Source organism: Podarcis gaigeae (genome assembly GCF_964106915.1).
Source record: "Podarcis gaigeae genome assembly, chromosome: 18".
NCBI classification, from domain to species: domain Eukaryota; kingdom Metazoa; phylum Chordata; class Lepidosauria; order Squamata; family Lacertidae; genus Podarcis; species Podarcis gaigeae.
Genome location: NC_139696.1, coordinates 7645473 through 7670426, shown reverse-complemented (window position 1 = coordinate 7670426; position 24954 = coordinate 7645473). Strand labels below are relative to the sequence as shown.

The 24954-nt window shown below is 47.1% G+C and overlaps 2 protein-coding genes across 2 annotated transcripts in view; one reads left to right on the top strand and one right to left on the bottom strand.

Moving 5' to 3' along the window:
• LOC310835758 (protein-lysine 6-oxidase-like) overlaps positions 1 to 24954 on the bottom strand; it is a 390424-nt gene that overhangs the window by 157694 nt on the left and 207776 nt on the right. The window lies entirely within an intron of this gene.
• ZBTB7A (zinc finger and BTB domain containing 7A) overlaps positions 1 to 24954 on the top strand; it is a 65818-nt gene that overhangs the window by 1322 nt on the left and 39542 nt on the right. The gene's annotated exons all lie outside the window — the stretch shown is intronic.

The window sequence follows — 24954 nt, the reverse complement described above, 5'->3', positions numbered from 1 at the left end:
GCGGCCGCGGCGGCCAATGGCCGGCCCGCCTGCCGCTTCCTCTCCCCACCAGCCGCCGCGGTGGCCAATGGCGGACCGAGGGAGGGAGGGGAGGAGGGGGAAGGGAAGGGAAGGGAAAGCGGCGAAGGGCTCGAGCCAGCCCTGCCCCCGGGGGGGAGAGGTGGGGTCCGCGGGCGCGGCGACCAGGAAAGGCCGGGGATTTGAGGCCTAGTACAAGGCCCCGGGCGGGGCTCGCCTGCCTTCCCAGCTTCCCCAATGGGGGCTGTGAAGGGTACAGAAGGGGCAGCTGAGGCGCTGGTCCCCTCCTCACCCTCCTGAGGGGGAATTTGAGGAGGGGGTTGCTGTTGAGGTCGGGGTGTATGGAAACTGGGGGGCAAATATTTTGGGGGTTGGGGGGGGAGCGTCTGATATTTAGAGGGGTAAATGTGGTGATGGGTTTCAGGGTTTTGAATGAGTTTAAGGTTCAAAAACTGGGGGTGGGATCATGAAAATAGTTCCAAATAGTTGTAGCATATTTGTTAATATATTATTATTATTATTTTATTTAGACTCGCTAGTTGCTTGCTGCTCAAAGGTCTTCAGGTGACTCGTAACCTGTTTAAAATAAGACACATCATAACTTTTCTTAAAATTAAAGAAAGTCATGGAAACCACCTGCCCATACAACCTACCATTCTATCTATCTATCTATCTATCTATCTATCTGTCTGTCTGTCTGTCTGTCTGTCTATCTATCCATCTATCATCTATATCTATATCTATGTCTATCTATCTATCCATCTATCTATCTATCTGTCATCTATATCTATCTATCATCTATCTATCTATCATCTATCTGTCTATCTATCTATCTATCTATCTATCTATCTATCTATCTGTCATCTATACCTATCTATCATCTATCTATCTATCTATCTATCTATCTGTCTGTCTGTCTGTCTGTCTGTCTGTCTATCTATCTATCTATCTTCTAAATATACATATACACAACAATAGCCGCAGGAAGGTTGGCTCCTACAAAGCTTGCGAGCCAATGCGGCCCCGAGTTCGGATTTCTACTTTTGGCCTACGGCCTTGCTTAAATGCATTAGTGAGATGGGGTATCCTGTGTTTAAACTGTTTAAATTGTTCCAATGCAAGTATTTTAAATGGTGGGATTTGTCTGTAAAGGTTTCCAGAACAACCACAACAAAACTACTGATGGGGGAGGCTTTATCAATTAAATAGGTTTATTATTATTATTTAGCTTGGTTGGTAGGGCAAGAGATTCTTAATCTCAGGGTCGCCGCATGGTGCAAAAGATTCCTTCATTTGCAGGGGGTTGGACTAGATACCTCCCGGGGTCCCTTCCCACTCTGCGGTTTAATGATCCTATATGCCGTTCTCCCATAAGTGGGGCAGTTTTTACAGTCGTATAAAAGCATTAAAAGCTGCACGGAGCCGATACTACAAGTGAGATGCTACCTGAGAAAATTTGGAAAGCGCTGCACAGTTGTCGATGAGAAAGGTCTCCAGTCAAAAGCGAGGCTGCCCGCCGCATCTCTGTTGGAAGAGTGCTCCACGCAGCATGAATCTGTCGACGCTAAATAGCAGGTTTCTGGTTGCGGCTGTTTGGTGCTCTTCCGTAGCGCAGGGGAACATGAGGCCCAATTTCATTGATTAGGCTAGGACGTAATAGTACGGTTGCCTGTTCCTACCCACATGAATCTCTGAAAGAAAGGGATCTGTTTCGGCAGCAGGTGAGGAAACAGCGTGTTTGCTTGCATTGGGATGTTAGTATTGAATTGTTTTGTTTCAATGTCCTTTAAAAAATTAGCCTACCGAGGCAGGCTGCAGATCTCTCAATGAATAAAATATTTTTTGCTCCATAAGACTCACTTTTTCCCTCCTAAAAAGTAAGGGGAAATGTGTGTGCGTCTTATGGAGCGAATGCAGGCTGCGCAGCTATCCCAGAAGCCAGAACAGCAAGAGGGATTGCTGCTTTCGCTGCGCAGCGATTCCTCTTGCTGTTCTGGCTTCTGAGATTCAGAATATTTTTTTTCTTGTTTTTCGCCTCCAAAAACTAGGCGCGTCTTATGGTCTGGTGCGTCTTATAGAGCGAAAAATACGGTATTTGGAGGAATCATCAATGTGCTGAGTTTGAACTTGGAGGGCAGATGCTACAAAGAGATCCCAGTGTGGCCACAGGCTGTTGTCAAGGTAGCTGAAAGGATGTGTACAGAAATCTTTGATGGCTTAAAAGGTGCTTTTTATTTATTTATTTATATGTGAAAGACCCTTGCTCAACTCACACTTGCTTTATTATTTTTATTATTACATTTATATACCGCCTTTATCTTCAGAGGGTTTAAAGGCGGTGGACGTCCTCCTACCCATCTCATCCTCACAACGACCCTGTGAGGTTAGGCTCAGGCTAAGAGATGGCGACTGACTCCAAGGTCACCCATTGGCTCTCGGCTCTCTTCCCGATATTCACTTGAGGTGAATATTGCTGGCCAACCTAAAAGGGTCGTTTGTAAGGATGAATGAGAAGAGGGGAGGGGAGGGATTTTAATGCCTCCAGAGCAGTGTTTATCATTAGGTAAAGGGACCCCTGACCTTTAGGTCCAGTTGCGGATGACTCTGGGGTTGCGGCGCTCATCTAGCTTTATTGGCCGAGGGAACAGCTTCTGGGTCATGTGGCCAGCATGACTGAGCCGCTTCTGGCGAACCAGAGCAGCGCACAGAAACGCCGTTTACCTTCCTGCCAGAGTGGTACCTATTTATCTACTTGCACTTTGACGTGCTTTCGAACTGCTAGGTTGGCAGGAGCAGGGATCGAACAATGGGAGCTCACCCCGTTGTGGGGATTCGAACCGCCGACCTTCTGATTGACAAGTCCTAGGCTCTGTGGTTTAACCCACAGTGCCACCCGCGTCCCATGTTTATCATTATGAGGTGGGAAACGGTACTTGAGAGGTGCAGAAAAGAACACAGGAGATTGCATTATGCACAGTTAGACTGTCGGTAATGTGTCTGTTGTCACTCTCCAGGGCTTCCGAGGCTCTCCTACCTAGAAATCTTCCCTAGAAACAAAAGTAAGATCCCAGCCCTAAGTCATTCTCCGTAGGGGCCTGTCTTCGAAAGAGATGCATGAAAAAGAGCCTTGCACTGAGTTCACCCTGCTCAGTTTTGTCCGCACTGACGAGAAGCGTCTCTCCAGGCCTTCCGACCTCCATCTGTTTCTCCCGGGGATTCAGTCTGTGGTTTTAAGGGGTCCAAAGTAGCAGGTTGATCAGGCTGTAAGAAGCAGCCTAGGCCTGATGTCTGGGAAGACTTGCCTAGCTATGGACTTTGCTTTTTGTTTTTATTTTAGAAATGTGCATTGGGCGTTTTTGTTCTCTTTTTCTTTGAGAAGCATTCATTAAGGTAGAAGTGGACAACGTGCCGTCTAAAATGTGCTGGACTGTCTCCCATCATCCCTGGCGTTGATGAGCTCCCGACAAGCTCCTCACCCTTGCTCGCTGAGGAAACCGTGGGGCTGGCTGGCTTAGTGGACTGCAGTAGCCCCAAAGGCTTAGCCTAGGGTGACTGGTGAGACGGAAGACGCAGACCGCAAGCCTGGGTTTTTTTGGGGGGGCTTGTAAATAGCCACACACCGTTCCTTTGCGATGGAGGAAGAATCTTCTGTTAGCAGGGGAGATTCCGTAAACTGGAAAAGTAGCTGGTTCTTTCTAACGGCGTTAGAATGTATATCCCTGGTCACTTTTATTTCCAAAGCCGGCCTAGATTCTCCCCGGCTCCCTTTTTGCAGCGTCAGATGCAACACCTACTCAAGTCCCGAATTCCTGCTAACTGGGAATGTGGAGAGCCTCTGGCCCTTTTGAGTAGGTGTCGGGGGCTGTTTGGCGGAAACTTGGAAATCTTCTCACGTGGTAGTTTTGATGGCAGCTTGCAGCGCTTGAATGGAGGGCAGTGACTCAGGGTTAGAAGACTCAGATATAGAAGCTAGGTGCCAAGTAGCTCCTTAAACCAAGGTTGCAGTCGCCAGAACCAAGGTTGCAGTCGTCTAGTTTGCCATCTTTGGGAAAGATGGTTGTGAAGCCTTTATTTTTTCAAGTGATGGACAGACTGTGATTGATTCTCAGTTAAAACGTCTGGCTAGTTCAGACGACAACCTTGAATCTGGTGAAGAACTTCCGAGAACTTAAAAGAAGAAAAGTTCCTTGATCCAGGGTCAGTCCGCATATATATCGGCCTTTCCTAGAGGATGTGGCATTAGTGTGCGAAAACAGTCAAGATCCAGCGATCCACCCCAACCCGCCATGCGTTTCCAGGTGGAGCAGATTTCAGGCATTTTCACTTGGTCTCAAGTGTCCAATTTTGTTGTTTAGTTGTGTCTCACTCCATGGACCAGAGCACGCCAGGCCCTACTGTCTTCTACTGCCTCCCGCAGTTTGGTCAAACTCATGCTTGCAGCTTCGAGAACACTGTCCCACCATCTTGTTCTCTGTCATCCCCTTCTCCTTGTGCCCTCCATCTTTCCGTCTTTTCCAGTGAGTCTACTCTTCTCATGACGTGGCCAAAGTATTGGAGCCTCAGCTTCAGGATCTGTCCTTCCAGTGAGCACTCAGGGCTGATTTCCTTCAGAATGGAGAGGTTTGATCTTCTTGCAGTCCATGAGACTCTCAAGAGTCTCCTCCAGCACCATAATTCAAAAGCATCCATTCTTCAGCGATGCATATACCCTTGTTATGGTGTGATGCGGCGATTAGAGCGTCTGACTGGGCTCTGGGTTTAAAGGCCCACTTGGTGGCCGTGGGTCAGTAGCAATATCTCTCGGCCCAACTTCCAGAGAGGAGGCAAAGTGAGTATTCCACCTTGAGCTCCTTGCAGAAAAGGTGGGATAATAAGTATGAATTAATACAAGTGTGTTTGTGCGACCATCCCAGTGGCATCTGTTGGCGAGGAAGACAGGGAGCCAGAATTCAAGTGTTGTCTCCATCCTCTTCCCTACTATGTCCTAAACGGTCAACACTGGGCAGCAGACAGGCTGGTCTCCTTGAACCATGTGGGTCGCCCTTGAAGAGCGTCCACACCCTAACTGGCGGTCACCTTTAATCCGAATCAGTACAGTGGTACCTCTGGTTACGTACTTAATTCGTTCTGGAGGTCCGTTCGTAACCTTAAACAGTTCTTAACCTGAAGACCACTTTAGCTAATGGGGCCTTCCGCTGCTGCCGTGCCGCCGGAGCACGATTTCTGTTCTCATCCTGAAGCAAAGTTCTTAACCCGAGGTACTATTTCTGGGTTAGCAGGGTCTGTAACCTGAAGCATATGTAACCTGAAGTGTATGTAACCCGAGGTAAAAGGTAAAGGGACCCCTGACCATGAGATCCAGTCGTGGCCGACTCTGGGGTTGCGGCGCTCATCTCACTTTATTGGCCGAGGGAGCCGGCGTACAGCTTCCGGGTCATGTGGCCAGCATGACTAAGCCGCTTCTGGCGAACCAGAGCAGCGCATGGAAACGGCTTTTTCCTTCCCGCCAGAGCGGTACCTATTTATCTACTTGCACTGGTGTGCTTTCAAACTGCTAGGTGGGCAGGAGTAACCCGAGGTACCACTGTATAAAATACATATTGCTGTAAGTTGCTTGGATACCTCTGGGTCACAAGCGACCGGTAAATTTAATAAATGATTATGGTGACGATAACGATCAGTCCACAGGGGATTTTCGACAGAGTGGAACCAAGATGAATGACAGAATCATAGAGTTGGAAGACACCCCGTGGGGTAATCCAGCCCAATCCCTTGCACTGCAGGAATCTTTTGCCCACCATGGAAGCCTGAGATTAAGACTCTCATGTTCTACCGATTCAGCTTATCCCCATGCCTTAAGCTCCATGCCGTTGGGAGATGTTTAAAGACGCAGGAGTTGGGGAAAGGGGCACACAGAGAGCAAGGTGGGTCTACAGGGAACCTGAGCGTAGGAAAACGGGAAACCTGGGAGGTGGAAGGTGCTTTGGGAAGGGGCAGGTGAGAGGAGGAGACGCATGAGATGTGCTTGGTCTTGCATGCCTTCCAGTGCTCCGAGAGGGTGGGGGGGGGGAATTGGGCGGGGTCCTGTTTTCTTCTTCCCACTTAAGCCCTGAAGAACTGGCAGACTGAGAAAGTAGGTATGAAGTTGCCCACTTGGTGCATTTAACAAAACAGCGGCTCTGGCAGAAAGGGAGGGTGGGGTGTATGCAAATTTGTCCTGGCTCCAGTCTCCCCTCCCTGATTTTTTCCCCCCCTTCTGGCAGCGAGGCCAAGAGTGGAGGAGGAGGCTTGCTCAAAGACGATGATTGTTAGTACTCTTCCCCCAATCCCCACCCTTCATCTCTCCCCCCCCCCCATGCCCATGTCTCTCCACTGCCTGTACTTAACCCCTAGGGCTGAATCGCAGAGTGGTTGCTGCTGTGCCCCCCCCCTCGAGAGCTGGGAATGCTTTTGAGAGCAGCTGGAGGAGAAGCGGGGCTCTCAAACAGGACCCCCCTTTTTTCGTTCCAAGCAGCGCTTGGAAATCTGGATCGCAAGGGTCCCCTAGTCCTCGCCCACTTCCCTGAGCCAGCAAACTTGGAGATTCCACTGCTTGTGTGTGTATTTTGTGTCCTTTGGGTTTTTGGTGTTTTGGTTTTTTTTGCTCCTGGCCTGTCTCTACACGGCGCTTTTTCCCACGAAGGTCAGGTGATGCCTCTGAAGGTCACTACTGCTTTTTCCCTCCGCAGTAGGCGAACAACTCCTGTGGAAAACTTGCAAGGGGGAGCGGGGCGGGTGTTGGTTCTTAGGTGGAACAGATAAATGCCTTGCGTGCAAAAACAGTCCCTGCCGTCTCCCAAGTCGGGCTGGGAAAGACCCTGCTGTGAAACCCTAAGAGGAGGCCGCAGTGGTTCTCAAACTTTTTTGTCGAAACAAAATAAAATTTCCTTCCAGTAGCACCTTAAGAGACCAACTAAGTTTTTTCTTAGGATGAGCTTTTGTGTGCATGCACACTTCTTCGGATACACAGTGTATCTGAAGAAGTATCTTCAGTGTACCTGAAGAAGTGTACATGCACACGAAAGCCCAAGAACAAACTTAGTTGGTCTCTAAGGTGCTACTGGAAGGAACTTTTTTTTTTATTTTGTTTCGAGTATGGCAGACCAACATGGCTACCTAAGGTAAAGGTAAAGGGACCCCTGACCATTAGGTCCAGTCGTGACCGACTCTGGGGTTGCAGCGCTCATCTCGCTTTACTGGCCGAGGGAGCCGGCGTACAGCTTCCGGGTCATGTGGCCAGCAGGACTAAGCCGCTTCTGGCGAACCAGAGCAGCGCACAGAAACGCCATTTACCTTCCCGCCGGAGCGGTACCTATTTATCTACTTGCACTTTGACACGCTTTCGAACTGCTAGGTTGGCAGGAGCAGGGACCGAACAACGGGAGCTCACCCCTCGTGAGGATTCGAACCACCGACCTTCTGATCGGCAAGTCCTAGGCTCTGTGGTTTAACCCACAGCGCTGCTAAAACAATTTTTGTGTGTGTGGACCGCTTGAATGTTGCTGGGACCTCTCGCTGGACCACTTGGAGAACTTTTTTCCGCCCAGCAGGGCGAAAGAACGTAAGAGCAGCTTGGCAGACAAATCCATTGGCCCATTCAATCCAGAGGTCCTGTTCTCACAGTGCAAAAGGCGCAAGCAGGAACTGGGCGCAACAGCAGTCCTTCCCCCTCCTGCCGTTTTCGCCAACTGGTATTCAGAAGCATGCTACTGCCCCCAGCAAAAATAAAAATAAAAATGAATAATCCTTTAAAGAAATGTTTGCATAACTTTTTAGGTGTTTAGCTGTCAAATTATAGGAGTGAAAACCCGTGTTTGGAATTTTACATTCCAGTGACTTTAACAAGCTTGGTTTTTAAATGAATTTGTTTGGTGCGTGGCCTTCGGTGTATCTTATAATGTGTGAGTTTTGTCAACAGTGCTGTATCCCATATGTTTGTATATCGCTGCAAGGTGTCATCTGGTTTATCCAGTTTCTTGCTGTGACTAGTCTGGCAGCAGTGATCATCGCTGTTGCAAATTTCAAGTCTTCCTCATTTCACTAGCTTGGTGGAGGAACTGGTTGCCTTGTTTTTGAAACCTTGGAAAGTCTCTGCCACTCACTGTAAATGAGCTTAGATAGACCAGTGGCCTGAGTCTGTATAATACAGTTTCCTATGTTCGGATATATACCAGTAAAACATAGTTTGGTGTTTCTAATTCTACCAAAGATTTCATTTATATCCCTCAGCAGTTTGTCACCTTAATACAAGTCCAGAATATGTGTAAGAAACCGGCTTCTCTGTTTTGGTCTCCTTGCAAATTAAACATTTGGTGAGAAGGGCAAGTTTTTAAGTGGAAAATCAGTTTATTGCAACCAGCAATTTTGTATTCTGCAAAACTGTGGGCTGTAAGTCAAAGTCGTCTTTGGGCTGTGCAACAGTCGGACCCTGCTTCAGTCAGCCTTGATTTCCATTGCCCGACACCCACAAATCACATGCAGGGCCAAATAGAAAATCATAGTGTTGGAAGGGACCCTGGCAATCATCCAGTCCAACCCTCTGCAATGCAGGAATCTGTCCCATACAGGGATTGAACCTGCAACCTTGGCATCCTCAGCCCCACGCTCTAACTAACTGAACTATCCAGAGGTGGCCTTGACTCTTCCACAGCTTTTCTCTTGTTGAGTGGTGGGTTGCTCTAACCACTACACCACCCTGCCTTTCTTGGATCACTTGCATAAGGAGCATGTAGATCAAGTTGTGGAACCTCTAGTGTAGACAGTGAACCTGAGGGGTGTTACCCCATTAACAGGTTTCAAACCATAACGTTCACTAGGCTTTGCCAAAATTGTTGTCGTTGTTGTTTAGTCGTTTAGTCGTGTCCGGCTCTTCCTGACCCCCTGGACCAGAGCACGCCAGGCACTTCTGTCTTCCGCTGCCTCCCACAGTTTGGTCAAACTCATGCTGGTAGCTTCGAGAACACTGTCCCACCATCTCATCCTCTGTCGTCCCCTTCTCCATCTTTCCCAGCATCAGGGTCTTTTCCAGGGATTCTTCTCTTCTCATGAGGTGGCCAAAGTATTGGAGCCTCAGCTTCAGGATCTGTCCTTCCAGGGAGCACTCAGGGTTGATTTCCTTCAGAATGGAGAGGTTTGATCTTCTTGCAGTCCATGGGACTCTCAAGAGTCTCCTCCAGCACCAGAATTCAAAAGCATCAATTCTTCGGCGATCAGCCTTCTTTATGGTCCAGCTTTCACTTCCATACATAATTACTGGGAAAACCATAGCTTGAACTATGCGGACCTTTGTTGGCAAGGTGATGTCTCTACTTTTTAGGATGCTGTCTAGGTTTGTCATTGCTTTTCTCCCAGGAAGCAGGCGTCTTTTAATTTCGTGGCTGCCAAAATAGCTCTCTCTAAAGCTGGTACATATATTAGGAAAGTAGGATTTGTTTCCTGTCTTTTGTGTCTGGGGAAAGCGTATAGAATCTGGTTCCCCAGCGTGAAATTCAAAGTCCCGAGAAACTAGCGTTGTAAAGAAACACACCTGCTGATAGTGTGATGGTGATTTTCCCTAACTTCGCCGTAACCACCAGTGCCTTTCCTTTTCTCAAACGACCTCTCTTGCTTTGTGCAGAAATTCTGAAGCGTGCAAAAACTTGGTATCCTTGAGACCGACAACTCGAGTAAATAGGTGTGATGATATTTGCAGAATGTTGTGCTGCAGATATGTTGGGAGTCGGAACAACTTTTGGCTTGGGTCTTCTCCACAAACGCAGTTGTCCGGCCGAAGGAGTTGGCATTCACCAAAATCTACAAGCTGATGGCAGAAGGAAGCGTGCGTTTGTTTTTTAACTGGGGGAAGAGCTAAGGAGGTACCTTTTGAAAAGGATTGCAAGTAGCTCGCAAATTGTTGTTTAGTCATTTAGTCGTGTCCGCCTCTTCGTGACCCCCTGGACCAGAGCACACCAGGCACTCCGGTCTTCCGCTGCCTCCCGCAGTTTGGTCAAACTCATGCTGGCAGCTTTGAGAACACTGTCCAACCATCTCATCCTCCGTCGTCCCCTTCTCCTTGTGCCCTCCATCTTTCCCAACAACAGGGTCTTTTCCAGGAATTCTTCTCTTCTCATGAGGTGGCCAAAGTCTTGGAGCCCCAGCTTCAGGATCTGTCCTCCCAGTGAGCACTCAGGGCTGACTTCCTTCAGAATGGAGAGGTTTGATCTTCTTGCAGTCCATGGGACTCTCAAGAGTCTCCTCCAGCACCAGAATTCAAAAGCATCCATTCTTTGGCGATCAGCCTTCTTTATGGTCCAGCTTTCACTTCCATACAGGCGCATTTAACTTGTGCACTTTCAGCTTTACGCGATTGGGAGGTGGGTGGAAAATGTTTAAAAAATGGAAAGGTGATGGGCGTCATGGGTGCTTTAGCTGAGATTCCTGCATTGCAGAAACTCTAAAATTCTATTGCATCCAGGGAAAAGACTTTGGCATCCCTGCTTGCCTTTGAACCTACAGTCATACCTTGGAAGCTGAGTGCCTTGGCTCCTGAATGATCGAAACCCAGAAGTGAATGTTCCGGTTTCCGAACAATTTTCGGAAGCCGAACATCCGCCGTGGCTTCCAGTTGGCTGCAGGTTTTTGAACGGTCTCCCGGAACACATTCTGTTCGAAAACCGAGATACCACTGTATTGTATTTTGACATAACCCCACCATAAGTTGAGAGTCGCTTGTACGAAACTCAGAGGTTAAAAGTATTACTTTGACCTGCACAGATCTGTCTGCGGCATTAATTGGTTGTGGGGTTTTTAGAGAGCTTTCTAGCAGAACCGCGGCAGCCGAGAAGCGATGCTCGTGAAATTTCCATGAAACTTTTAGGCTAGGGCAAGCTTTCTGGGGTTGAGACCTGGCTCTATTCCGAACTTAAAAATGGGAAGTGTAATGCTGGTGGTCAACAAAGAGGTTCAAAGACTCTCTCAAGGCAAATCTTTAAAAATGTTGTATAAACACCAACAACTGGGAAACACTGGCCTGTGAGCGCTCCAGTTGGAGAGCAGCCTTGACCAAAGACACCATGGGCTTTGAAGACACTTGAACTCAGGACCAAAAGGAGAAACATGCTAAGAGGAAGGCACGCTTGGCAAATCCACACCGTGATCTACTCCCGCCTGGTAACCAATGTCCCCACTGTGGAAGGAGGTGTGGTTCCAGAATTGGCCTCCACAGTTACTTATGGATTCACTGTTAGAACCGTGTTTATGGAAGACAATCTTACTCGGCTAAGAGTGATCGCCAAAGACGAAGAAGCTTGTGAGACTCTTAATCTCAGGGTTGTGGAGATTAAGACGAAGGATTCCCCAGTACGATATAAAAGCAAAACTGTTCATTGCAAGAGGGTGACAGGTTGCTGCCTCCTTGATGTATTTTTCCTGAAGCATCATCTATAAAAAGGTAAAGGGACCCCTGAGCATTAGGTCCAGTCATGACCGACTCTGGGGTTGTGGCGCTCATCTCGCTTTATTGGCCAAGGGAGCCTGCGTACAGCTTCCGGGTCATGTGGACAGCAGGACTAAGTGAACCAGAGCAGTGCACGGAAATGCAGTTTACCTTCCCGCCGGAGCGGTACCTATTTATCTACTTGCACTTTGACATGCTTTCGAACTGCTAGGTGGGCAGGATCAGGGACCGAGCAACGGGAGCTCACCCCGTCGCGGGGATTCGAACCGCCAACCTTCTGATCGGCAAGTCCTAAGCTCTGTGGTTTAACCCACAGCGCAACCCGCATCCCGAAGCATCATCTATACCCAGCGTTAAAGTGGGGAAGAACTGCGGGAGACGAGGCGACGCTGATCTTGAGAGCTTACCATCAATTTTGATCAGGAGCGTCCGTTCCTACGTGGAATTGGCTTAAAAAATAAAAACCAAAGCCCTGATGGAGCGGAGGATTCCCGTTTTAATAATTGTTTTGGCTGCCGCTCAAGCCTGTTCTGGGAAAAGTGGGAGTGGAGAGGCACCACCCAAATGATCTTAAGATGGTGGGATGTGGTGTTTTGTTTGCGCTCTTTTCGGCCGAGGGCTGCACTTAACTCCGAGTGGATTTTGCCGGGCCGAGGAGGATGCAGGTTCGCTCGGTTGATCTGGGTCTGGAAAGCAATTTGAGTCCTTAAAGGAAACCAGACCTTGCCTCGTGGTGTCCATTTCCTCAGAAACTTACTGGGTGGGTTGAGAATTGCCGCCCCTCTGCAAGACGCAGGTTGTACTTCGAAGCTGCCACTTTTCAGATGAGCTTCCAAGAAGTCGTGATAGTCTCTGACCTGCTAAGGAGATCCGTCTGTAACTGATTTAAGGAAGTGGCACGGGTGTTCTGGGTTCTCTGTTATCATACCCATGAGAAAGAGAGAGGAAGGAAGGAAGGAAGGAAGGAAGGAAGGAAGGATAGATAGATGGATGGATGGATGAATAGATAGATAGATAGATAGATAGATAGATAGATAGATAGATAGATAGATAGATAGATATAGATGTGTTGCAGGGGAGTTGATGAATAAAAACAGCAGGTGCAAAGAGGTTACAAATCCAAAACAATTTCTAAAAGGGTCGTAGAAGACCTTTGAGCTGCAGGGTCGTTTTAGATTGTACAGTGGTACCTCGGTTTACGAACTTAATCCGTTCTGGAAGTCCGTTCTTAAACCAAAACTGTTCTTAAACCGAGGCGCGCTTTCCCTAATGAGGCCTCCCGCCGCTGGTGCCCTTCCACCGTTCGGCTTCCGTTCTTAGACCGAGGTAAAGTTCGCAAACCAGGACACTACTTCCAGTTTTGTGGAGTTCGTAAGCCGAATAGTTCGTGAACAGGGCTTTCTTAAACTGAGGTACTACTGTAGTTGTTAAATCTATTCATCCTTCAAAAAGCTTCAGCTGGTACGCAGGCTGAGATCCTTCCTGGCCGTAGACTGTCTCGCCAGAGTGGTGCATGCTCTAGTTATCTCCTGCTTGGACTACTGCAATGCGCTCTACGTGGGGCTACCTTTGAAGGTGACCCGGAAACTACAATTAATCCAGAACGCAGCAGCTAGACTGGTGACTGGGACCGGCCGCCGAGACCACATAACTTGAAAGACCTACATAACTTGAAAGACCTAACTTGAAAGACCTACATTGGCTCCCAGTACATTTCCGAGCACGTCAAAGTGTTGGTGCTGACCTTTAAAGCCCTAAACGACCTCAGCCCAGTATACCTGAAGCAGTGTCTCCACCTCCATCGTTCTGCCCGGACATTGAGGTCCTGCACCGAGGGCCTTCTGGTGGTTCCCTCACTGCAAGAAGCCAAGTTACAGGGAACCAGGCAGAGGGCCTTCTTGGTGGTGGTACCCGCCCTGTGGAACGCCCTCCCATCAGATGTCAAAGAGAACAACAACTACCAGACTTTCAGAAGACATCTGAAGGCAGCCCTGTTTTGGGAAGCTTTTAATGTTTGATGTATTACAGTATTTTAATGTTTTTTTGGAAGCCACCCAGAGTAGCTGGGGAAGCCCAGCCAGATGGGCTGGGTATAAATAATAAATTATTATTATTATTATTATTATTATTATTAGAGCAGTCAAGGCAGAGAAGTCTTGGTGTGCTTGGGAAGGACGAGACTTAGCAGTGGGACGCTGGGGACCTTCAGTCCTCGCAACTGGGGGTAAGACCTACTGGGAAGAGTTGCTGTGTGCATTAGGCCTGAGCTGTTTTGGTTTCTTTGAATGAAGAGTTAAGTGCGCTGGCGCCTTGTGAGTTATTGCCGATCGACTCCTGACTCCCGCCTTCAATCACCGTGGGCTTGTTGTGGTTAGTTGCTCCCTCGTTCAGATGCAAGAGGAAGCACATGTCTGTTCGGCTCAGGTCAGGGGAGGACGAAAGCAAGGAGCGATTGGGCTGTGTGGAGGAGCAGGCTGCTCATTTGCAAGGAGCCACCAAACAGGAACATGGGATTACCAGGATATGCAAATCTGCCTCCTCTGTCATTATCCCTCGCTGCTCCAGCATAATCGGCAATGTGCTCACGCCCAGGTGAGACGCAACTTCTCCCCTCTCCCCTTTCACACCAGGGGAAACACTTGCCTGCCTCTCGGCTCAATCACGGCAAAGGGATCCTCCCGCCATTTTGAAAAACCCTCTCTCTCTCTCTCTCTCTCTCTTTCTTTCTTTCTTTCTTTCCTTTTTAATTTAAAGTTATAACAAAACATATTATCCAAAAACATATCCTTATTCCCCCCCCCTTCTTCCTCCCTCCCCCACCCCCAAAAACTCATCCCCCCGCCCCACCCCCCGACTTCCCCCAGTTCCAGTCTTTGGTTTCTCCAATAATGCTATTTTCTGCATGTTACAAAGTTGTATAGATCCTCAAACTGTTTAGCTAATTATTATCAGTAAAAAAAAAAGTTGTGAATGTTTAGTCAAAACCTGCCAAGGAGTCCAGTTCGCTTTGTTGTGTCTTCAGGTACTTTGTAAAGGGTTCCCATTCATCCTTAAAGTCACAGTTATCCTCGCCCCGTAGCTTATATGTCAGTTTTGCCAGTTCTGCATAGTCCGTCAATTTTTCTTGCCACGATTCTTTAGTTGGGGTTTCTTCAGTCTTCCATCCTTGTGCTACCAGAACTCTCGCGGCCGTCGTCGCATACATGGAGATGTTTTTCAACTTTTTTGGCAGGTCTTTCCCTACAATCCCCTTGAAAAACCCACTTTCGGTCCATCGGTTGGACCTTTAAAACGGTACGAGAGGTTGTGCTGCTGGATGGAACCCCATGACCTGGGGAAAGAAATCTCTCTCTCTCTCTCTCTCTCTCTCTCGCAAAATAGAAAACAGCCTTGAAGATTTGTAATGCAGAAAGATTGGAAATCTGGATCCTGCCCAAAGTGGCAGTCAGATGGTTGGAGTACAAATAAAAATAAATAAATTGCAATGGTTTTGACCTTTGCTGCTTTTTATTAGAAGTTGTTGTTCTTATTCGAATGTCTTATTTTTGTGGTAACTGGAAGTTTTAAGAAATCATTTTTAATGTTGCCCATTTTAAACAGTTTTAGCCCATCCTGGGACCTTGGAAGTGAAGGGTGGGAAATAAATTAAAATGGTGATGGATTTCAGTATCTACCTTTTTAAAGAAACAAACAAATAAACTACTTACTCGGTTTTTCATATTTTACAATCACATATCCAACGTACAACATAAAAGACAAGATTCCAAAGAATTTCCTGGACTTTCCTCCTCTTTCTGGGTCCTATTATTAAATCATTTCTTCCTGCATCTTTTATAATCCGATCTTTTAACATCTCCATTTTGTCCAAAATCCACAAGCGTTATTCCAATCCCGCTAACGATTTTAGCTGTTTGCAATGGTTTTTAAGATAGATTATAATTCTTTCCCCCCATTCCTTGTTAAAATTTTGGTCTTTCTGATTCTCCCAGTCCTTTTAGCCCTTTCGGCATTTCAGTATCTGTGCCTAAAGCTCATCTAGGTATCTCTGTATAGTTTACTTTCTATTTCTCCGTACGAACAGGAAAGCATTTTTCCGGGCAGCCGTGTTTTCTGAGTTTTACGCAATGTTGGCAGCGCTTCCAGAGCGAGGTCATTTCCTTGGGTTTCCCACAGATGTTCCTTGTAGTAGTTTAACCTGCTTTCGAGTTTTCAATTTCCCTGTAGCTCCTGCAGGTGTTTGAATGTGGGGCCGGCCGTTCTTCAGCTTTTCCCTCCCCTTCTTAAATTAATATTACGACCAGGGTTAAGGTAAAGGGACTCCTGACCATTAGGTCCAGTCGTGGCCGACTCTGGAGTTGTGGCGCTCATCTCGCTTTATTGGCCGAGGGAGCTGGCGTACAGCTTCCGGGTCATGTGGCCAGCATAACTAAGCCGCTTCTGGCGAACCAGAGCAGCACAGGGAAACGCCGTTTACCTTCCCGCCGGCGTGGTACCTATTTATCTACTTGCACTTTGACGTGCTTTCGAACTGCTAGGTTGGCAGGAGCAGGGACCGAGCAACGGGAGCTCACCCCGTCGCGGGGATTCAAACCGCCGACCACCTGATCGGCAAGCCCAAGAGGCTCAGTGGTTTAACCCACAGCGCCACCCGCGTCCCTTATGACCAGGGTTAGGGGCAGCTAATTGCCATATGGCACCTTAAACCGACTGTAGCTTAGGGTCGGCACAACAGCGCTGTTTTTCCCCCGAGGAGGAGGGAGATTACATTTCATTTCTTTCTAAATATAAAGAAAATATCTCCAAAGGGTTCACAACACATGAAAACATCCAACGAAACACTCCAGAACAGAACAAGTTCTGAATTGTTTCGTCGGATGTTTTCACGTGTCGCAAATCACTTTGAGATTCTTTTTCTTCATAATATAAAGGTAAAGGGACCCTGACCATTAGATCCAGTCCCGGACGACTCTGGGGTTGTGGCCCTCATCTCGCTTTATTGGCCAAGGGAGCTGGCATACAGCTTCCGGGTCATGTGGCCAGCATGACTAAGCTGCTTCTGGCAAACCAGAGCAGTGCACGAAAATACTGTTTACCTTCCTGCCGCAGTGGTACCTATTTATCTACTTGCACTTTGTGCTTTCGAACTGCTAGGTTGACAGGAGCTGGGAGTTGTGGGGATTTGAACCGCCTACATTCTGATTGGCAAGTCCTAGGCTCTGTGGTTTAACCCACAGTGCCGTGAAGAAGAAGAAGAAGAAGAAGAAGAAGAAGAAGAAGAAGAAGAAGAAGAAAACAATAAACACAGTGGCACCTCTGTTTTTAAGCATCTCAGAAGCTGAAGTTTTTGTTTCTCGGACGCCAAAAACCCGGAAGTTTTCAAACGCGCCTTGGAAGTCGATTGGCTTCCGCTGTGTTTTTTTCTTTTTCCAATTTTTCCAATTGAACTTGCAGCCAGTCCTTTGAGCCTCGGTTTTCAAACGTTTTGAAAGTCGAACGGTCTTCGGAACGGATTACGTTCGAGAACTGAGGTACCACTTTAGTAGTAATAATAATAATAATAATAATAATAATAATAATAATACAGTGGTACCTCCAGTTGTGGACAGGATCCGTTTGGATCCCAAGGTTTCTGCAACCTAAGGACCACTTCTGCGCATGCACGCAGGGCGAAACCTGGTAAAATACTTCTGGGTTTGCCGCGCGTGCATCCTGAAGTTTACGTAACCAGAGGGTCACATAAACGGAGGTATGACTGATAATAAATAATAATAATAATTTCACCAGGCAGGGAAAGAAAAAGTGCTTATACATTCCATTGTGGTGGCCGCAGCCTAGGTTTATGGTGCTATTTGGCCATGATAATAATAATATATTTTTTTTATTTATACCCCTCTCTCAAGCTCAGGGTGGCTAACACCAGTAAAATTACAATAAAAACATAATGGGGGGAGGAACAATTTAAAATACAAGTTAGCTTATATATCATGAGTTTCCATCACTGCCTTAGCACCCGTTTTGCTTTTGAACCCTATTCTGCTCCCGTACTGATCTGAGCATTAAGGGTTCGGGTAGAAACTGGGGTCTTGAGTTCGAGTCCTCCTCCTGTTGGGAACCAGGGGACTGCCACGGCGCCATCTTGCCATGCAGTTCTTCTGTTTGGGCGTGCATTCCCTGGTTTCCATCTGTCCGTATGGATATTAATTCTGTTCTTAACAACGGTTTGCTGCCGGGTGCTCAGAATGCCTGGCACATAATAAAAACCTGTATCGTACGGCCGGTCGAAAAGAGATCTCCTGGGCTTCTTGCCGCCGTGTGTCGGGAGACTTGATTCCTTGCCGCTTGAGATCAAAAGCGCTAAATGTTTCTTTCGCGACGTTTTTCGAAAGCGAGCAGGCCCAGCGGAAGTAGATCACTTTTGGAAGTCAAAGTAATCCCTGCACCTTCGGGTGGGTATTTGCTAAGTGCTGTGTCTGAGAAACGGAATCAGATTCGAAACCTCTGGGATCGTCGGACAAGAGCATGCAAGGAATAATAATAATAATAATAATAATAATAATAATAATAATAATAAATAATTTATTATTTGTACCCCGCCCATCTGGCTGGGTTTCCCCAGCCACTCTGGGCGGCTTCCACAGAGACCAAAAATACACTAAAATGTCACATATTAAAAACATCCCTGAACAGGGCTGCCTTGAGATCTCTTCCGAATGTCAGGTAGCTGTTGTTCTCTTTGACATCTGAAGGGCAGGTGCCACTACCGAGAAGGCCCTCTGCCTGGTTCCCTGTAACTTGGCTTCTCGCAGTGAGGGAACCACCAGAAGACCCTGGGAGCTGGACCTCAGCGTCTGGGCAGAACGATGGGGGTGGAGACGCTCCTTCAGGTATACTGGTCCGAGGCCGTTGAGGGCTTTCAAGGTCAGCACCAGCACTTTGAATTGTGCTCAGAAACGTACTGGGAGCCAGTGTAGGTCTTTCAAGACCAGTGTTATGTGGTCTCGGCGGCCGGTCGCAGTCACCAGTCTAGCTGCCGCATTCTCGATTAATTGCAGTTTCCGGGTCACCTTCAAAGGTAGCCCCACGTAGAGCGCATGGCAGGAGTCCAAGCAGGAGATAACTAGAGCATGCACCACTCTGGCGAGACAGTCCGCGGGCAGGTAGGGTCTCATCCTGCGTACCAGATGGAGCTGCTAAACAGCTGCCCTGGACACACAGTTGACCTTCACCTACATGGACAGCTGCGAGTCCAAAATGACTCATTGGAGGCGTTGCAAAAGGATAAGAGAGCGCTAGCAACTGGGTATAAGGCAGCAGAAGACTTGTGGCTGGGACAAACCTATCCATATAGGCAGCGGATAAATAATAGAATTATTGTTGTGGTGGTTGTGGTTTTGTTTCCCCCTAGAAAGCATCTGATATGTCACTTTGGGTGACAAGCGATTTGCCCTAAATGGGGCCTAGGTCATCTAAAAGAGGCAGGATTATCGATTATTATGTACCGTATTTTTTGCTCTATAAGATTCACTTTTCCCCTCCTAAAAAGTAAGGGGAAATGTGTGTGCGTCTTATGGAGCGAATGCAGGCTGCACAGCTATCCCAGAAGCCAGAACAGCAAGAGGGATTGCTGCTTTCACTGCGCAGCGATCCCTCATTCTGAGATTCAGAATATTTTTTCCCTTGTTTTCCTCCTCCAAAAACTAGGCGAGTCTTGTGGTCTGGTGCGTCTTATAGAGCGAAAAATACGGTATTTATTGCATTTTGTAGAATTGCAGAGTTGGAAAACCTATTCTTGTCACACTTTGGAAGAGGTGTTCCCTCTTGAAGTCAGGGGGTGCCTCTTCTTACATCCCGGCTGGGGGAAAACCTGTTGCCCTCCAGGCCAGGTCAGCATGCCCAATGGTCAGAGATGCTTTGGAATCCGGAGGGCTGCAAGGGAGAGGCTTCTTCTGTTCCACCCCGAAGATGTGGGCACTCACCTTGGGCTTGCAGGGACAGGTAAATCTCCCCCTTTCCCCCTTCCACCCCCTGCCTGTCTCCTCCTGCCTCAACAAGCAGGAGGCTGCGTATTCCCTCTCCCCTCCTTCCTTTCGTCAGCTGTACTTCCCGATCTCTTGCAGGAAGACCGGGGAGGAGGGGAGACCGGGCTCCTAATAATAGGGCAGAGTTCCTAGGAATTTCTTGCGTCCTCACTTCCTCCTCGCTTGCATATTTTGCACTTCGCAGGGAGCCAAGAAATCCCTTCTGCACATCCACACGCCCAAGACGGACACCGGGAATCTCATAAAGTGCAGCCTGGGCATTGCAAATTCCTCACTTTTCATTGGCAAACTTTAACCCCTCCTTTGTTTTTGTTTTGTAAGTTGAATTGATTTTTTTTAAAAAAAAATTAAATTGGACTTTTAAAACAAAATGCTTTTGGAGGAAAAATCTTTCCAAAGATTTTTCTCTTTAAGTTGCATTATAGTCCAAAGGCTATTCATCAGGAGATAAGGATTAGTTTTAAGTTTTTCATGTGTGCTAAAACTCAGATATATATATATATAGAGAGAGAGAGAGAGAGAGAGAGAGAGATAGCTATATATAGATAGATATATGTAGATATATCTATATATATATAGATATATGTAGATATATATATATGTAGATATAGATATATATATACACACACACATAAGATTATACCAGCAAAAACAACTCTTTCTGTAAAAAAATAAAATAAAATCAAGTCTTACTGACTAGTGATTTAAACCATGATTTAAACCGATTTGTTTTAAATCAAATTCTCCCTAGTTCCAGCGCCTCTCAGATGGCCACTGTTGTTGTTACAAGGGTACTTCTTCTTCTAGAAAAAAAGCACTGATGCCGTGCATGATTTTATTCACCTCCATCTTCCCCCTTACTCACATTTTCTCTAAACTGACCCCCCCTCCCCAAATCCTGCATCCTTTTTTCACAGGGGAGTCCCTGCGTCCCCTTTGATCTTTTGGCTGGCCTGTTCCATCCACCTTTTCGAACTCCTTTCGGGACCGAGGCGACCAGAACCTTACGCGGAATTCCGAGAGCAGATCGTGTGTTGCAAAATCTCTGGATTTTGAGGATTTGCCAGAGGAAAGGGGATCGTCGATGTTTGGGTTTTTGTTTTGCAACAAGCTGCCGAAGGAGGAGGAGGGAGTGTGGTTTAGTTAGGACCGCGTTCTGCGTTCCTTCCGCCCAAGCGATGTGTAGGAGGAGATTTAAAGTTTGCTTATTCCTTTCTGTGCCCAGGAGAGTGGGAATGAAACGAAATATATATTAAAAAACCAGCCCACCATTTGAGATCCACACCCCAGCCAAGTTCTTTAGCGACAGTGAAAATTTACTGTATTGTTTTCTCTTTGCAATTTTCCTAGGCAGCGGGTCAAAACTGGAGCTTTTGAAGGCTTTTGTGTTTGTTATTTTGGTGAGAGATGCTTGCAGATTCTCCAAAGGTGACCAGAGTCCAGTTTTGGGAGTCATAAATTGCTCTTTGGCATTCGAGCACAGTTATGCCACTTTTAACAGCAATGTTGTTGTTGTTAAGTCGTTTAGTCATGTCCACCTCTTTGTGACTCCCTGGACCAGAGCACGCCAGGCCCTCCTGTCTTCCACTGCCTCCCACAGTTTGGTCAAACTCATGCTGGTAGCTTCGAGAACACTGTCCCACCACCTCGTCCTCTGTCATCCCCTTCTCCTTGTGCCCTCCATCTTTCCCAACATCAGGGTCTTTTCCAGGGAATCTTCTCTTCTCCTGAGGTGGCCAAAGTCTGGGAGCCTCAGCTTCAGGATCTGTCCTTCCAGTGAGCACTCAGGGCTGATTTCCTTCAGAACGGATCGGTTTGATCTTCTTGCAGTCCATGGGACTCTCAAGAGTCTCCTCCAGCACCAGAATTCAAAAGCATCCATTCTTTGGCAATCAGCCTTCTTGATGGTCCAGCTCTCACTTCCATACATCACTACTGGGAAAACCATAGCTTTAACTATACGGACCTTTGTTGGCAAGGTGATGTCTCTGCTTTTTAAGATACTGTCTAGGTTCGTCATCACTTTTCTCCAAAGAAGCAGGAGCCTTTTAATTTGGTGACTGCTGTCACCAGTTAGAAGAATGGAATTGTGGAGTTTGACGGGGACATCCAGCTGTCATCTAGTCCACCCCCTGTGTTGCAGGAATCGCAAGAATCACGGCCTGTTCCCCCAAAGCATCCTGTAGTTTTTTAAGGGTTTTGAGAGTCCTTAGGACCTGCCCTGTTTTCCCCTCACAGAGCTGTATCTCCCATGTTCCTGAGCTCTTCTAACAACCCTCATTTCCTTTTGCAATACCCAGATAAGATGAGCCTCTTGGCCATGGGTAGGCAAAGTAAGGCCCAGGGGCCAGATCCGGCCCAATCGCCTTCTAAATCCGGCCCTCGGACGGTCTGGGAATCAGCATGTTTTTACATGAGTAGAATGTGTCCTTTTATTTCAAATGCAACTCTGGGTTATTTGTGGGGCCTGCCTGGTGTTTTTACATGGGAAGAATGTGTGCTTTTATTTAATGCATCTCTGGGTTATTTGTGGGGCACAGGAATTTGTTCATTTCCCCCCCCAATATATAGTCCGGCCCCCACAAGGTCTGAGGGACAGTGGACCGGCCCCCTGCTGAAAACGTTTGATTGACCCAATATCAATTACACTGGTACCTCGGGTTACTTACGCTTCAGGTTACATACGCTTCAGGTTACAGACTCCGCTAACCCAGAAATAGTGCTTCAGGTTAAGAACTTTGCTTCAGGATGAGAACAGAAATCATGTTCCAGCGGCGCAGCGGGAGGCCCCATTAGCTAAAGTGGTGCTTCAGGTTAAGAACGGACCTCCGGAATGAATTAAGTTCTTAACCTGAGATACTACTGTACAAGTTCTTCAGGAGATCATGAAGATGGATATGAGGCACTTGAGAGATTGTCTCTTCACGTCCGATGGAGAAAGGGATTTAACCACGGTTGCCTCTACCGAAAGCTCATCATGGTTCCCACTTATCAAAACAGAGCGCATCTGACCTAGTTATTTGACAAAGCTCCCACCTGCCATACTAAGAATCGCTTTTACCGAATTGTGATTCCAATCGATGCCCTCGGCTGTGGTGGATGGTCGGGACAGTACAAGGAGAGACTTTGTCCGTGTGGGCAACCTTGCGTAGAGGACCTGTGCCCTCTGTATATAATGCCCGCTATACAGTGGTGCCCCGCAAGACCAACGCCTCGCAAGACGAAAAACCCGCTAGACGAAAGGGTTTTCCGTTTTTCGATGCGCTTTGCAAGACGAATTTCCCTATGGGCTTGCTTCGCAAGACGAAAACGTCTTGCGATTTTTTTCGCTCCCCCCCCCCTTTTTCTAAGCCGCTAAACCGCTAATAGCCTTTTAGCCGCTAAGCCTTTAATAGCCGCTAAACCGCTAATAGCGCTAAGCCGCTAATAGGGGTGCTTCGCAAGACGAAAAAACCGCTAGACGAAGAGACTCGCGGAACGGATTATTTTCATCTTGCGAGGCACCACTGTATATGGAACCAAGAGGCCGATTTATGAAAAGCCCTGCTCACGAATTGAACACACTCGGAAAGGGTGAAATGGCTACTGGGTGATACTGATGACTTCATAACTTATAAAGCAGCACTCTATGCGTTGGCAGGGGACGCAGGTGGCGCTGTGGGTTAAACCACAGAGCCTAGGGCTTGCCGATCAGAAGGTCGGCGGTTCGAATCCCCACGACGGGGGGAGCTCCCGTTGCTCAGTCCCTGCTCCTGCCAACCTAGCAGTTCGAAAGCCAGGTCTACGATTCTATGATATAATAATAATAATAATAGCAGCAAGTACCAGCAGTAGAAGAATGGCGACAGAAGGTAATGGAATATGCAGAAATAGCTAGATTAACGGGGAAAGTTCGACAACAGGGCCATGAAACATTTCAAAAAGAAGGGGGGAAATTTATGTCGTACATAGGAAGGATAAGGTGAAATAGTGAAACCAGTAGAACTGAAATAAACCTCACAATGTGAAATACAAAGAAAATTTCTGGATAAAGAAAATAACAAAAAGTAAAATGTACAATGTGACCAATGGTCGTTGTAAATGAATAAAGACAGACAAAAAGAATTGTATATACAGGAGGATTTATTTGGCTATAGACACTCTATGGACAAACATGAAAGGAGAACAATAATATACAAAACGGATGAAGACCATGCGAAAAAGTTAGATGTGATATAAAAGGCCAGAAGAGGAAAGGAGGGAAATCAGCTCTGGGGAACAGGTGTAAATGTAACACAATACGTGTAAATGAAAACCAGTAAAGAATATTATGGAAAAATAGTAAAGTTAGATTATATCAAGATAAATTATAGGACAAAAACTGGGAAAGATGGAAAGGATTTGCTGAAATAGCTAACCGAACTAGAATACAAAAAAGGGAGGTGTGAGGAAGTCAAGGAAACAAGCAAATGAAAGTTATGGGAATGTTCGTTGTGTTTTTAATTGTTTTTATTTTTCTGTTTTTTTCCTTACTGTGATGTGTTGTTTTATTTTTGCTTAATTTGGTGTTTTCTTTTCTTTTTCCTTTTGTAACCCTTAAAACTTTAATAAATATTACTTTTTTAAAAAAGAGAATATTATGGAAAAATAAATAATAAATAGCAGGACCTGGGCAGCCAGTGAAGATGTTTTAGCCGAGGGGTTTTCCTGCTGTTGCCTGTCTGCCCGCTGCTTCCTGCGGCAGCTTCCGGACCAGGCCAGACAGATGCACATTTTGTCTCTGCTATCTGAGGAGCTTCTGTTAATCCCTTGGTGTAAAAGTACCATGCAGATATTTGTACAAAGCAACGCTGGCGGCGGGGAGATGCCTTGACCTGCGGAACTGTCACCCGCCGGGTCCTGTCTTGCACCCCGATCCCTGCATGCGGACCCCCGGCGGTTTCGCACAGGATTAAAGTCGTATCTGCACCACAAATAATAATAGTAGTAGTAGTAGTTATTATTATTTTTAAATATATATTAAACTTACAGTCATACCTCATGTTACGTTTGCTTCATGTTACGTTTTTTCAGTTTGCGTACCGGAAAGAGGTACCTTATTTTTCGCTCTATAAGACGCACTTTTTCCCTTCTAAAAAGTAAGGGGAAATGTGTGTGCGTCTTATGGAGCGAATGCAGGCTGTGCGGCTAAGGCAGAAGCCAGAACAGGGAGAGGGAGTGCTGTGCAGTGCTCTGTCTTGCTGTTCTAGCTTCTGGCTTAGCTGCGCAAAGCCTCTGCAGGGCAGCGGGATGAAGGCTCCCCATGCCCTGCGGAGGCTTTGCGCAAAGCTAGACCAGCTATCCCAGAAGCCAGAACAGCAAGGGGCTATCCCAGAAGCCAGAACAGCAAGGGGCTATCCCAGAAGCCAGATCCCTCTTGCTGTTCTGGCTTCTGGGATTCAGACC